Source organism: Dermochelys coriacea, chromosome 1 (assembly GCF_009764565.3).
Source record: "Dermochelys coriacea isolate rDerCor1 chromosome 1, rDerCor1.pri.v4, whole genome shotgun sequence".
NCBI classification, from domain to species: domain Eukaryota; kingdom Metazoa; phylum Chordata; order Testudines; family Dermochelyidae; genus Dermochelys; species Dermochelys coriacea.
Window position 1 is genome coordinate 198318598 of NC_050068.2, and position 16508 is coordinate 198335105.

The 16508-nt window shown below is 40.8% G+C and overlaps 2 protein-coding genes across 10 annotated transcripts in view; one reads left to right on the forward strand and one right to left on the reverse strand.

Moving 5' to 3' along the window:
- Positions 1 to 16508, forward strand: part of CMSS1 (cms1 ribosomal small subunit homolog) — a 387357-nt gene that overhangs the window by 290811 nt on the left and 80038 nt on the right. The gene's annotated exons all lie outside the window — the stretch shown is intronic.
- FILIP1L (filamin A interacting protein 1 like) overlaps positions 1 to 16508 on the reverse strand; it is a 287759-nt gene that overhangs the window by 253944 nt on the left and 17307 nt on the right. The window lies entirely within an intron of this gene.

Here is a 16508-nt window from a genome sequence, read left to right on the forward strand (position 1 = left end):
TACAAAGCAGGGAGGACAGAAAAAACCTTTTGGTTTACAGGAACTTACTGTGATTTGTTCTTCCTTTGTGTGCTCTGACAAAAATGAATGCACAGGCACTTGGGTTTTATAAGCATTTGACCTTCAGCTGTGAGCTTCACAACACACTTGAGATGAATGTGCATATGCTATTTAAAATCTGTACAGTTGTTCATTGGGCCTTATTTAGAAATTCACATTATACTTTTTCACTGTGTCTAGGCGATGGAATTATGTACAAACCTGAGCTTTCTAAATGTTCCACCCACTTCCCTCCCCCAGAAAATTTTGACTTTCTGTCAGAAAACTCAAAATCCAAAATCACAAAAGTTTTCACTCACAAATAGAAATTTGTTTTAGCCAAAAGTGGACACTTTCTGCAGAAAATGTTGTGTAGTTGAAAATCCAATTTTCCATTGAAAAACAGCCCTTTTGATGGAAAATTTTTAACCAACACTAGCAAGAGAATGTAAACTTTTTAGGTCACAGATGGACATTAAAGAGCAGCAGTTGGAGGAAATACTCTTTCCCTAAAACTCAATGTTTTGCACTCAGCAGAGCACTTCCCCAGAGTTAATCTTTTGCAAGATAGCTTTGATTTACATAGTCATGTGACATTAGAAGACCTAGTTTTTGATAACACATGTTGGCTTTGATGATTTTGGAGCTGGAGTAAAAGAGAATTGAGGCTGGGATTTTCAAAGTCCCTGGGGACTCTAGTGTCCAAATCCCATTGAGAATCAATAGGATTTGGCCACCAAAATCACTTAAATTCAGCACCTGTGAAAAATTAGACCATGGTTTTCTAGGGTGCAACATCATTTTAACTAATAGGACTTTGAATATTTTTTGTACAGATAATCAGTTTACAATAGGAATTTTCTTCAGTGGCTTATTGAGACTCAGAATGGATTTCCATGAGTGTTTCATATAGGTTGCTTTTGAGGACAAGCATGCCTGTTACAGAGTGATTTTTTCTTTCTTTCTTTCCAAAACGTTTTAGTGATGAGTTGGGAAAAATGTGAGCTGTTATCAGTAAATATTTGAGGAGAAACAAAAATCTGAAAGATTGTTCATCCTAGTAGTTGTGATCATCTCTCAAAGCAGAAAATAAGAACGTGCCCCATCTGCGTGCTGCTGGACAGTTTTGAATAGTTAGTAATTTAAAGAAAAGAGGATTTTTGGTGGGAAGGGTGTCAATCTGAATACTTTGCTTATTCCAAGAGAATAAAAGAGCACTATGTGTTCACCCTGAGTGTTCACCCTGCAACATTCTAGCTACTGATTTGATGTCATTAATCTGGTTCTTTGAGATTGCGTTATTATGGCAGTTAAAAATCAATTGACAGAGTCCATTCTTAGTACCAAGAATCTTTATATGCATCTGTATGAAAGTGGCAGATATGCCAGAGTCAAGTACTCAGAATGCTTAGACTGATAAAGGACTCATTTGGAATCAGGCACCCTCAATTTTGCACCTGCAATGAATTACTAGTATAACCCACCTTAACCCCTGTAGGTCTTTATCCCCTATTAATGACAGGATCACATGGGAGATTTGAGTCTGCCCATTGTCTCCTGCCACAGGACCAAGTACTTTAGCTCGTTCAGCAGAAGCTCATGCTTTTAGGTTCAGAGATCCCCACAAACCATCCATCCAGGGGGTTATCACACTAGGAAAAAGCATGAATGAACTGTAGGCACAAGACTGGGATTTATTTCATTGTGGGCATAAAATTGTTTAAAAATCAGGGCTGCAATATTTACCTTTTTCCTTTCTCTAAAAATACTAGTATTTCTCAACTCAGCCCATCACAAAGAACATTTAGGTTGGGATTTTCTAAATGTTCAGCATTGGCTTAATTCTCTTCCCTGTGAAATAAATTGGAGATTTTACTATTGACTTAAATGGGATCAGAGCTGAGCCAATACTGAGTGCTTTTGAAAATCTCACTGTGTACAAGCCACAGGCCTTAGGGGATGTTTGAAAACTTGTGGTCTGTAGTTCTTTCCAAAGGTTTATGGATGTGCACTTGTGCCCAATCTGCAGGTTTAAATTTTGCCATTCCTTGGTACCATAGCTACATATCCTTATTATATGTTAGTACCTTTGTAACCCCGGCACACTCTTTACTAACTTTTGTGTTTTAAATTTCTTTGACTAACAAGTGTATTTAATTACCACCAAACACTGTTTACTTCTTGGTCATGGATGGTAAAACCTTAAAGCCAGTGTTTCATAAACATTTCCAGGAACCAGGTGCAATCTTGATGGTGTGAGAACAGCTAATGAGGTCAGCCCTAATTCTTACTTATCTTGGGATTCCGCCCTTCCGCATTTGTTCTTCAATAGTGAAATTCTTGGTTCAGAGCCAGTATTGAGAGATGGAACCAGCATGGAGAAATTGTGTATTTAGCTGATGGCACTGTAATTTGTGAAAGTCAAAATTCTGAAAGCTTCACAAAGCTTTCACAAAGAGTGGAAATCTGTCAACTTCATGAAAAAACTCGCACAGATACAGACAGACATCATCTTCCTCTCCAAATGCAAACAGATGGACATCATACCGAAAGGACTGAAGGTAAAAAATCCATTACAATCTACATACCACACAGACTATGCTGACAGCTTCTGCCACAAACTCTCAAGGAAACTGCGGAACCACCTGATCAACATCCTCTACAGCAAACAGGGAAAGATTAAGAATGAGCTCTCAAAACTGGATACTCTCATAAAGAACCAACCTTCCACACAAACTTCCTCGTGGCTGGACTTTACAAAAACTAGACAAGCCATTTACAAAACACACTTTGCTTCTCTACAAAAGAAAAAGGACACTAAGCTATCTAAACTACTATATGCCACAAGGGGCCACAACAATGGTTCCTGTAACCCACCCAGCAATATTGTTAATCTATCCAACTATACTCTTAGCCCAGCGGAAGAATCTGTCCTATCTCGGGGCCTCTCCTTTTGCCCCTCCACCCCCACGAACATGATACAGTTCTGTGGTGACCTAGAATCCTATTTTCGACGTCTCAGACTCAAGGAATATTTCCAACACAACTCTGACCAACATATTAACCCACAGAGACCTTCCTGCCAACACTACAAAAAGAAGGATTCTGGGTGGACTCCTCCTGAAGGTCGAAACAGCAGCCTGGATTTCTACATAGAGTGCTTCCACCGACGTGCACGAGCTGAAATTGTGGAAAAGCAGCATCGCTTACCCCATAACCTCAGCCATGCAGAACACAGTGCCATCCACAGCCTCAGAAACAACTCTGACATCATAATCAAAAAGGCTGACAAAGGAGGTGCTGTCGTCATCATGAATAGGTCGGAGTATGAACAAGAGGCTACTAGGCAGCTCTCCAACACCACTTTCTACAAGCCATTACCCTCTGATCCCACTGAGAGTTACCAAAAGAAACTACAGCATTTGCTCAAGAAACTCCCTGAAAAAGCACAAGAACAAATCCGCACAGACACACCCCTGGAGCCCCGACCTGGGGTATTCTATCTGCTACCCAAGATCCATAAACCTGGAAATCCTGGACGCCCCATCATCTCAGGCATTGGCACCCTGACAGCAGGATTGTCTGGCTATGTAGACTCCCTCCTCAGGCCCTTTGTTACCAGCACTCCCAGCTATCTTCGAGACACCACCGATTTCCTGAGGAAACTACAGTCCATTGGTGATCTTCCTAAAAACACCATCCTAGCCACTATGGATGTAGAAGCCCTCTACACCAACATTCCACACAAAGATGGACTACAAGCCGTCAGGAACAGTATCCCCGATACTGTCACGGCTAACCTGGTGGCAGAACTTTGTGACTTTGTCCTCACCCATAACTATTTCACATTTGGTGACAATGTATACCTTCAAATCAGCGGCACTGCGATGGGTACCCGCATGGCCCCACAGTATGCCAACCTTTTTATGGCTGACTTAGAAAAACGCTTCCTCAGCTCTCGTCCCCTAATGCCCCTACTCTACTTGCGCTACATTGATGACATCTTCATCATCTGGACCCATGGAAAAGAAGCTCTTGAGGAATTCCACCATGATTTCAACAATTTCCATCCCACCATCAACCTCAGCCTGGACCAGTCCACACAAGAGATCCACTTCCTGGACACTACGGTGCTAATAAGCGATGGTCACATAAACACCACCCTATATCGGAAACCTACTGACCGCTATTCCTACCTACATACCTCTAGCTTTCATCCAGATCATACCACTCGATCCATTGTCTACAGCCAAGCGCTACGATATAACTGCATTTGCTCCAACCCCTCAGACAGAGACAAACACCTACAAGATCTCTATCATGCATTCCTACAACTACAATACCCACCTGCTGAAGTGAAGAAACAGATTGACAGAGCCAGAAGAGTACCCAGAAGTCACCTACTACAGGACAGGCCCAACAAAGAAAACAACAGAACGCCACTAGCCATCACCTTCAGCCCCCAACTAAAACCTCTCCAACGCATCATCAAGGATCTACAACCTATCCTGAAGGACGAGCCATCGCTCTCTCAGATCTTGGGAGACAGACCAGTCTTTGCTTACAGACAGCCCCCCAATCTGAAGCAAATACTCACCAGCAAACACAAACCACACAACAGAACCACTAACCCAGGAACCTATCCTTGCAACAAAGCCCGTTGCCAACTCTGTCCACATATCTATTCAGGGAACACCATCATAGGGCCTAATCACATCAGCCACACTATCAGAGGCTCGTTCACCTGCGCATCTACCAATGTGATATATGCCATCATGTGCCAGCAATGCCCCTCTGCCATGTACATTGGCCAAACTGGACAGTCTCTACGTAAAAGAATGAATGGACACAAATCAGACGTCAAGAATTATAACATTCAAAAACCAGTTGGAGAACACTTCAGTCTCTCTGGTCACTCGATCACAGACCTAAGAGTGGCTATACTTCAACAAAAAAGCTTCAAAAACAGACTCCAACGAGAGACTGCTGAATTGGAATTAATTTGCAAACTGGATACAATTAACTTAGGCTTGAATAGAGACTGGGAATGGATGAGTCATTACACAAAGTAAAACTATTTCCCCATGGTATTTCTCCCTCCCACCCCACCCCCCACTGTTCCTCTGATATTCTTGTCAACTGCTGGAATTAGCCTACCTGCTTGTCACCATGAAAGGTTTTCCTCCTTCCCCCCCTGCTGTTGGTGATGGCTTATCTTAAGTGATCACTCTCCTTACAGTGTGTATGATAAACCCATTGTTTCATGTTCTCTATGTGTGTGTGTATATAAATCTCTCCTCTGTTTTTTCCACCAAATGCATCCGATGAAGTGAGCTGTAGCTCACGAAAGCTTATGCTCTAATAAATTTGTTAGTCTCTAAGGTGCCACAAGTACTCCTTTTCTTTTTGCGAATACAGACTAACAGGGCTGCTACTCTGAAACCTTCACAAAGCAGTAATCTGGGATGCAGCCATTTTATCAAGGGGTAGTTGTGAAGCTTTTGACACTATATGGTGTCAAGACATAACTGAGGAGTAAGCCACAGACAAGTTTTGAAGACCTGTAAACATTCTGACAATGGTGCTGGAACAATTTGTATGGGGATGCTGAGAGCCATTGAAGCAAACTGTAAACCCTGTATACAATGGAAACCACTTCAAAGCCAGGGGGTGCATCAGCATCCGCAGCATTCCAGCATCTCTGAGAGTGTGAAAGGGCACTGTCTACAATGGCAATTTACAGCGCTGCAACTTTCTCGCTCAGGGGTGTGAAAAAATACCCCCCTGAGTACAGCAAGTTTCAGCGCTGTAAAGCGCCAGTGTAGACAGTGCCCCAGCGCTGGTAGCTACGCCTCTCTTGGAGGTGGGTTTTTTTTAGAGCGCTAGGAGAGCTCTCTGCTGCAACCACGCAAGCCACATTAAAGCACTGCTGCGGCAGCGCTTTAGTGTTGCCAGTGTAGCCTAGCCCAAAGAAAATGCATTTCTAAGCAATTTGTGGATGAATTAGGTGTCTAGTCACTCTTTTTAGAATTCTTACAAGTTTGCTAATGCTTACATAATGTGTCTGCATAGTTCTGTTCGTTAGATACCTTCTTTAGTTTTCCTCAGTTTGCTTTCCTTGTTGTTCCATATTATTGCATATTTTAAAGTAGATTTTAAAAGAACTTGAACCAGTGCCCAGAGCTGCATGTCTGCAAAGCAGCTTTGAAGTACAGGTAACTTTAAGCTTGAGGTCATTTGAAAAATGTTGCTCTAGGGACTCAACCATTAAATATTATCCCAGCATTTCCTTAGAGATTTTAAGTGTACTGTTCAGTTCTCTATAGTGAAGTGCAAATGCAAAAGGCATTTGTATTGTCTATTTTATAAACTGCAGGATTATATGTAGAGGTTTTTTGGAAAGACCTAATGTTTTACAGGAGGGGGAAAATCCAAATTTTAAGCTAATGTTTAGCAGAACGTTGATTCCTACTATATGACCAAGTAATAGGCTTCATAAATTATATTGTCACAGAGAGAATAAACATGTTCTGACTACATTTTCATTTAAAAAAATTACTGGCTATCTAATTTTTCAACTGATCCTTCCATTTGAACTCACTGATGTCTCTTGAGTACATTTTTTGCCATAGCTGAAAGAGATGAGTTGGAAGGGAATAACTGACTTTTCTGCAAGTAGCATGGGACAGTTTCTTAACTTCATTTAGCTAGGTCCTTAAATGTTGGTGGGCATCTAGTTCACAAGCTTTTCCAACCAAGAACAATTATCCCTCCAATTCAACCTCCTCTCTTTTCTTAATCCAGGGCTGCTGGAACAATTTGTATAATGGGGGTGCTGAAAGCCATTGAACCAAACTGTAAACCCTGTATATCAATGATGGGCAACCTGCGGCCCATCAGGGTAATCCGCTGGTGGGCCGTGAGACAGTTTGTTTATATTGACTGTCTGCAGGCACGGCCGCCCGCAGCTCCCAGCGGCCCAGAATGGCGAACTGCAGCCATTGGAAGCTGCAGGTGGCCGTGCCTGAGGATGGTCAATGTAAACAAACTGTCTCATGGCCAACCAGTGGATTACCCTGACAGACCGCACATTGCCCACCACTGCTGTATATTATGGAAACCACTTCAAGCCAGGGGATGCAGCAGCACCCCTAGTTCCAGCACCTATGATCCCCTTACCCTCAATCTACCCAGGAAAGCCTGTTCGAGTATGGGAAACTAGACATAGTATTATTATTTTTTTGAACACCACAAATGTGCTAGGTTCATTCTTTTTTTCATTTTTGTTCCTCTCTAGACTTGAACTAGTGTTGCTTAATCTACAGTATCAATATGCAGTGCTGAGAGAAATGTTCATTGTAAATATAATTGTTGCAGTTCTGATTTGTCCACCTAGTTGTTTCTTTTATTGTGCTTTAGACTGAGGAGACAAGATGCTGGCCAGAAATACATCAAGGAGAATACTTCCTTATGTATTCAGGGGAAAGGAAATATTTATCTCAGTGGGCTATTGGCACTATTTGAATGGATTTTGGAAAGTTTCTTTGTTTGAATGGCCCGGGTAACTTTCAGTAATATTTCACCTCATTGCAAGAAAGTTTCTGAGAAGCCTGAGCACCAGTAGAAACTACTGGAAAGGTTGTTTTTTTGTGTGGACTGGACTTAGTGCTTCAGGGTGGGGGCATGTCTTGCAGCTTCTAGCACTCTCGAGTGTACGTTGTAATACAGGTTGTTGACAACCAGTTGCACGTACAGTACATTCCCCATCAGATGTGTTGCTAACGCACACTTATACTTGTTACTGTGCATGCTGAACATTATGAAAATGCATAGGGGATTGTGTTTGGATTAACCATGGTAATGAATAATGTACAGAGATGATTCTTTATCTTGCGTTCTCTTTCTATAGCTGGCAAGATCACTCTTCAGAGTCAGGTAACGTACATTACATCAATTTCTTAGCTGTTTTTCCTTCAAACGTTTAAAGCATTTTTAGTGGAGACAATCTTGACCACTCTTCAGCTGTTGTAAAGCACAATCTGACATACTACCGGGGAAGGTTGTTATGCCATTTAGATATAACCAATAAACATCTCCTTACTACAAAAGCACTAGAAAAGCCAAATTGTTAAACTGAAGTGCATTGCTCTCTGTGCAACTTTACAATAGGAGCTGACATGAAATGTCAGTGGGGGATTAGTACATGCAGCCTGCTGCTGTCAAGGATTGCGGTTAAATACTTGTGCCACTTGGTCAAACCACGATGTCAAGCTGCGGTGAGCGTTGAATTGCTAAAGTCGCCTCAGGTTACTTGACTTGGGTTTGTGTGCAAGTGGGGGAAGGTGATTGACTGGCAGAGTTACTCATTCGACACTGATCTTAGAACAAAGTCGAAGAACAAGCTCGTTTGAAATATTTCTTCTTCCTGATGTTTCATCAATGGCAACAGCATCGGGGTGGGGGGGAGGTTTGCAGTGAAAAGTAATTCCCACAGTATTGCCCCAAGGAAGAATAAGTCTGTTAAACTGCCATATTTAAATTATGTTAATTCTTCTTGCCACCTAATTCGGATAGATTCATGGTTTCTCAGCCGTATTCACAGTTGATAGAAGTGCTTCTCTTGACATCCCATCAGTGGTTCTCTTACTGTCATCCAGGAACGTGTGAACAGATTTTTACTATTGTAAGCATCTGTTTGTACCGCACTTCTTCCTCTGAACCAAACCTGAGCCTTTTAAAAGACTTGGATCTGTTCAGCAAAGGAGCTCCCTCCCACTGACCTCAAACAGGTCCCCAGTTCTCTGATGGCCACTCTTCCCAGCCCTGTTCCTCCCTCATGGCCCTGTCTGCTTGCTCCCTCTCCTCAGCAACCTCCACATGCTGCTGCATTACCTACCCAGGCACAACTTTTTCCAGTGAAGGATCCTTCTACCTCTCTTTTAAGGGAAGAGTAAGCAAGTTGGCTCTGTGGTGTTAGTAATAATAATGCAGTGAATAATGGTTAAGTAGCAGTGCTGCTACTAAGTTTGGAGAAAGGTACAAGACTAGCCAGGGATCCTCTTAAACCAACCCCACCTTATCCTTCTGTTTCTCAAGTGAAACATTAAGGCTCAGTAGTGTAGTGGCAGCACAATTACGGGAGAGAGACGGAGAAAGACCCATAGCCCTATTGACAACAGGGCTGAGGTCCCATTGAAGTGAAAGTCAGTACACAGCTGGTTGGCTTTTTCCCACCTGGCAGTGTTCTTCTCCCTAACTTAATGATCAATATGAGGTTCAATCTTTGTCCTGTGCCCTGGCTGCATCTCCAGTGCCTACCTGTAATTCATTTTCATGGGGTTCATTGAACTTGTTCTCCAACTCATGGGGTACACAAGACATCTGTATGAGGCAGCCGAAACTCCACAGCAAACTAACACATGCATAACTGAACAGAAGGTGTGCACAAAGTATTGAAAAATACTGAAGCTAATCCCAAACTCATCATTAAGGTAGGGAGGGGAAGCGGTTGCTGGCCACTGGTGGAAGTCAGATGGTTTGAGTGAAAACTGGGAGGAAGCTGAACTGAGGTAAACTGCTACAGAGTCCCCAAAATTGTAGGAACGATTGTATTGGGTCATCTAGTCCAAACCCTTGTGCTGCCATGTAAGGGTTCCAGACATCAGCTCTGTTATCCTGATCGTGGGCTGTAGGGGAAGGAGGGTGAGCACCCAGTGAAGTTTTCTAGCAACCACTTCAAACAATTGGGAAAGTTACAGGTGAAGGAGCTGCTTCCAAACCCTCCTCATAATCAGGACGCTGCTGTGACCTTTGAGCCAGGAGCCTTTGAGGAGGAAAAAATACATTAATGAAAGCAAACTATCAGCAGGTCTCTGAGTACCCTCTCCCCTAAGGCCAAGTCAGTGACCTCTCCTGCATTGGTTACAGAAGAGCAAGCTGGAGGTCTGTCATGTCATGAGAAAATGAATAAATGAGAGAATAAATTGAGTGGATCAATTAAAAAAAATAGAGATTTATTCATGGAGGATTGGAATGTTTGGGGATATTTTTAATGATATTCTTACATTGAAATTGTCAGTTTATTCCTTGGCACTTGTGACATATTCCACTGCTGGCATTAGGCCACAAGGGTTCTTCATTCAAAGAAAGTAAGTTTAAAAAAAGAATAGAAAAAAGTAAATAAAATGTTCTTAACATGGTAATCACTAGTTATGAAAAACGGCATTCCTGAGTTTAAAAGAGAAGGATGCCTTCTGGCAGGAAAAGTCCTGCATTTCAAGAGTTAGGGTCAGATAGAATTTTTTGCCAGCCCTTCTCCCTGCCGTCAACTGTGTGCTCATGCTCAGATTTGGCTTCCATCAGATGATATAAAACAAAAAGAAGTTTTTACCCTACATTCTTTGAATTCAGCATTGGGTCAGTTATGTACATCCCAAGTTGCTGTCTGTGTTTGTTCATCAGACAGATGAGTTTTGAATTCTTTACCTATCCAGCTAATTTAGCGGTGGCATTTCTAAGGTGCCCATCACTATATTTAAGTGCTGTGAGTTTATCTGTGAGCTGGAGTCCTATGAATTAGCTAATCTGAGAAGGCAAGGTTTTTAAAAAAGACATAATATGTATAACTCCACTTATATTTATATTTGTAGATCCCACAGCACAGACACTGAAAGCTTAAGATGCAGTCTTAAGTGCTGTTGAACTGCTGTTGAACATAGAAAAACGTATTTTTCTGCCCTTAATAAGCTTTGTTATATTGTTCTTATATTTGTAATGAGTGAGGAAGCACTTCTCATATAAGCTTCTATGTCCAGGTGCTCATGAAAAAAAATTACACTTTGTGCTGGTATTTTTCTTGTTCTCAGTTGACAGATGATTATTCAAATTTATTTAAATGTTATTTACTCGCTCTGGAGTTAATGCGCAAAAGCGAGGGAATAAAGCAAACCATTCATGCCCTTTGAAATGTAAGGCTAGATCTGATTACATTTACACCAGCATAGATTAAATCAGAATTTGGCTGGTTTCATTTGCCTAATGGTGGAAGTACCTGTATGCAGCTTGATGTATGAAATACTTACAAACATGAATACGGATTGCACAACTAGGCACTAATACTTCGAATAGATGTGCTAATGGCTGAGCACAGTGGACCCCTGTGCCAGAAACCTACTTTTTAAAAAAACCAAAACCAACAACCAGGGAAATTAAATGCAGAACTACATATTCTAATTGCATCATTAAGGGTGGGATATTAATTTCATTAAAGTCAGCTTATTTGAATGTATTGTTCCCGCTGCAGCAATAGTGACATTACACATATATAATAAGGCATTAGGGATCATTAGTACTTGTATATAGGATGCTACATTTTTAAAGCACTGGACAAAAATTAATCTTCACAAATCCTATGTGAGATAACTAATCATATTAGTGTGATTTAGTGATTGGGGAACTGGACTGGGAAATCTGAGACCTGGGTTCTTCTCCTGGCATTGCCACTGACCTGATATATGACCTTAGGCAAGTCACTTCACCATTCTGCACTTCATCCCCTATTATAAGGATAACTTACCCTCCTTTGTAAAACATTTTGCACTTCTGAAACCACTTTCATTTGTAGATTTCAAAGTATTATTATTTATCACATTTATATAAATCCAAGAGAGTACAACTAGACTTGCTGTTTGAACCATAAATTTGAATGCCCTGATTTTTGCGGGATTAGAATTTCAGTCTTAACATTGCACAGTATTGTCGGTTGTTTTAACATTGTTTTTGCATTTAGTGCACGCTGCAGTTGAATTGGAAAGGCAAACTAACATTACAGCTAAAGATAATTCTGAGAAGGGAGGAGAGAGCCAAGCTTACAGATGTGGAACTTGGAATGGTACTTGCCCATAAATAGATTGAATTCGAAGAGACTGGTCCATGTCACTCCATTAAGAAACAGGATCCTAGTTCTAAAACAGTGTTAATGTCTACAATCAGGGATTTATATTACACTCACCTTCAGCATGGATTCTATTTTCACTGCTGATATCCAGACATATGACTATTCTAAGAAAAGTGGCTCATGGTTTTTCGAGATTTGTCACCAACCTATTTATTGACAGATCAATCCCTTCCCATGCAATACAACTTTAAAAGCAGATATATTATAGCAATAATGGTAGCAACTGCTTTAGTTAAGGTTGCATAATAGTTTCATATCTAACTCCTGTGTTTTCAATTGCTCATAATTTTTTGGCTGAAATTTTCCTGGCCTTTTCTATGGCTGAAGGTAATTAATTTTTTTTTTTTTTAATTTGAGCAAAAATGGTTCAGCCATGTTTTGAGTACTAACAGAATATAAAAATATATTTTTTGTATTATCAATAATCAGTGATTTTTTAAACAAACAAACACTCCCTTTCAACTGAAGCAGCTTGGGTTTGAAAATTTGGATGTGACAGAGAAAGTGACCTGCATGCTCCAGAGGACACTGTTTTTTACTTAATCAGTCACTTCATATGATTTTTCAAGGCTGAAATTGAACATGTGAAGTAGATTTCCAGGTCAATTCGTAAAGAGAACAATTAAGAAATTAATGCATGTTCCATCTCCAGCTAATTTAGCTGAGTAGTACAGTGAAGTATATTGCCAAATATTGATTAGGGAGACCTGGATTGGGGAAAGTCTCCTGAATGCTTTGCAATGTCCAAAGGCATGGCAGGATGTCTTCTGCATAACTTGGTAAAATGTTAATGTTTAATGGCAGAATGTGTATAGAAAAATAATGGGGATGATGGCATCTTTCCAGTCCACACAGTGCCTGGCCCTTAGACATGGTTTTAGTTCCATACTTTCATAATCTGTAACTCTTTTTATTTTTGAAATAGGCTTATAACATTACTTTGCTTTATTAAAATGTTCCTGGAAAATGTGGATTGCACCAATAATGTGATCAGATATTTTTTAAACCTGTTTTATTTTAAATTAATTGTTAGTAACTCTCAACTTTTATGAAAATATGTATAATAAATTAGAAGTTGTTTTGTCCGTTAACTATTGTGACTGACACCTAAACAGCCTGTAATCCAGGTTAGGGTAGGACATGCATCACCTCTGAATTTGGCCCTCACTTTAGGAATCTCCTTTGAACTAGTTTAGTAAATAGACTAATGTAGCTAGATAGCAAAATGATTTCATATAACTCCTTGTTCTCCCCAAATTGCATAAAAAAATGATTCCTTGGAAGTACAAACTGATTTTCAGAGGTTCCAAACACCCAGAGCTCCAGTTTAAGTGAGTGGTAGCCCCAGAAGCTGACCACCTCTGAAAATCAGGCCCAACCTGTCTCAGGTTGAGAACACAAAAATGGAGAAATTTAAAATTAGTGGCCTCTTTTGATATTTTCAGCCTTAGCGTTTGAGACCTGTTATGTGTGGTAACAAATGCCTGTATGTGCATGTACTCTCATACACAGGAGAATGTTGGCTGCAGACCACAGTCTTGTGTAAGATATAAATACTTGGATAGACTTTAGGTGGATGAGTGTCTATAAAACTTTAGAGCTTTTGGTTTACTTTGGATGACACAAGCTTGAAAACATGTGATAATACGATAATGAGTGTGGTATAAACGCTTAGGTAGGCAGATGTATAAATCCAGTCATTTTGATGTGGGCAGAATACCTCAGAAAATAGGTAGTTCATCTTGTCAAAAATATGTTTTTAAAAGGTAATATTAAGTCTGACATCTTTATCAGCTTGTTCTGATGATGAAGTATGGGTGGGGTGACACTATTCATCTATACTGTTTCTGTATAATTACCCATTAAAAAGCTTCCTATGACTCTAAGATTATCATGCTAAAATGTTCTAAATCCAGTTTTTACTGAAGAAAATAACTGTAAAATGAACTGAGTTCTGCTCACTGGTAGCAACTTATGTGAGCGCCTGCTGCTTGGGAGATGGGGGAAAAGCAGAAGGGAAGGAAGAAAGGATCTGGGGGGTCATTAGAGAAAGCAGCCTGCAGAGTAGCCTATGAAAGCTTAGGGGACAGGCTTGTACAATGGCTAGGCTGGAGGTAGCTATGAGGAACAGGGGTTAGAGAGACGGTCAGGATTAATGGCAATGGGTGGCAGAATAAAAATCCATAGATAAATGAAGTAGAGCTGGGTGAAATTTTTTGCCTGAAACTCGTTTAGTTGGAAAATGCAGATTCAATGACATTGAAACATTTTGCAAATATGTTTTCATTTGTTCAGTTTGAAATAAAATTCTGAACAAGTCAAAAAGTTTAATTGACATTTTAATAACGAAACATTTAGAATGTTCAGTTCAAAGCAACTTTTCATTTAATAATTTCCCTCAATTTTATTTAATAAAAAATCAAAAACCTTTAAAAATGGTCAGAATGGAAATGAAACTAAATAATGTTTTTTTCAACTTTTTCAATTGGCCAAAAATCCCAAAATTTCATTTTTGGGGTTGACCCAAAACAAAATATTAACTTTTTTTTAATTATCAGCGAACCAAAAAATCCGTTATTCCACAGCTCTAAGATGAAGGGAAATAATATCAAACCCTTAGCATTTTTGTTTGCAAATCCATAACGAAGAAATTAGTAAAGTCACGTTTGCAGGTTCTGTACCTTTATTGCAGTAAAGAAACCACAAAGTGTGGTTCATTTTTTGTGGTCTAGACCGGGGTGGCGAACCTGACGCTGAGAAGGAGCCAGAATTTACCAATGTACATTGCCAAAGAACCACAGTAATACATCAGCAGCGCCCCATCAACTCCCCCCCCCCCCAGTCTCACAGCGCCTCCTGCCCACCGGCAGCTCTGCTGATCAGCGCCATCCGCTCCCTTCCCGCACCTCCTGATCAGCTTTTCGTGGTGTTCGGGAGGCTCTTGGGGGGAGGGGGAGAAGTGAGAGCATGGCAGGCTCAGGGGAAGGGGAGGGTGGGGGCAAGGCCTGTGGCAGAGCCAGGAGTTGAGCAGTGAGCACACCCCAGCACACTGGAAAGTTAGCGCCTGTAGCTCCAGTCCCAGAGTTGGTGCTTATACAAGGAGCCGCATATTAACTTCTGAAGAGCCGCATGTGGCCCCAGAGCCACAGGTTGGCCATCTGTGGTCTAGACATACAAATATATGCACATTTAGCCTCTCCCCATATCCCCCACCAAACAAAAAAAATCAGTGCTATGAACTGGATATCTCCACTGCATACTTGGTGTTTAGGAGACAGAGAGGTCTTCAGTCTGTTGGTGGTGGGAGAAGGAGGGCTCTTTTGTGCATTTAAGGCACTGGGTTGCATCATGGTTGGTGTGGAACCCAAGTAGCTCCAAGGTGCATGAAGCTCACGGCTCCTCTGTGTGTAGGAGGAATGTGGTTGGTTGCTAATACACCTCTTAAAGGAGTACAACATGCACGGTCCTCCATGACAGATCTGTTTTCAGTTGCCTGCTTCCTTTGAGGAGGGACAAGTTCTGTGCAAGAGAGGGGTACATGTGGGGGGCATGCCTCCTTGCATCCACCCTTCCCTTTGTGCATCTGCATGACTGGTATACATAAAAAAATAAAGTAAGAAAATGTGAGATGAATATTCAAGGGTGAAACTTATTTTAGTAAAAAAAGGGTGGGAAATTTCAGTTTAAAAGCAATAAAGCACACGCATGATTGACGGTGATAATGGATTTCCTTTGCCAGTGGAAGTGATAAAGACTGTCTGGGAAAAATTATCCCTTGCCAAGCACCTATTTCTGCAATCCTTTAAATTTTTTTTAACTTGACAGTACTACAGACATGCTATTTTGTAGTGGGTTTTACAGCAAATATTACAGTAGTAATTTATAGCAGAAAACAATCACAATTTTATAAAGACAATTACATTCTTGGGCCCATGTAAATTATTTCCAGACTGGAAAACAAAGATTTGTGTCTAGCAATAATTGCTTGTGGAACCAAGGCTTAGGGAGAGTTTAGACTGAAAAGCCAAAAGGGTAAAGCATCAAATTACTGCATTAGAACAAGGCTCAAGCCCAGCTTTTCTACTTGGAAAGGCAGTTTCTGTACAGACTTGCAAGTTCCAAGCATTCTGATATTTTGCACGCTGTGCTACCAGCCGAGTGGTTAGCTCAGGTTTCGAAAGAGCTGAGGTGATGCATTTAACACCTGCTGTTAATGCTGAAGGTTAAAACTATGTTCAGATCAGAACAACATGAACAGAAATTACTTATCTAACTGCCCCGGCAAGCAACGGGAATGGGAAATCCCCCACCAGGAAAGGTTGAAAGCAGAAACACACACACAAAACGCTGCCTTAAATTATCTAGAATTTCCCTAATTTCTCATTTTTCCTCCCCGCTCTAACAGTAAGCAAATGCAACATGCTTCACTTGGGGCTAACACCCTAAAAAGCATAGCTGGGGCATAACCCAGTGCTCTGAGTTCTACAATGGCTAATATCTAAGTCCTCATTCC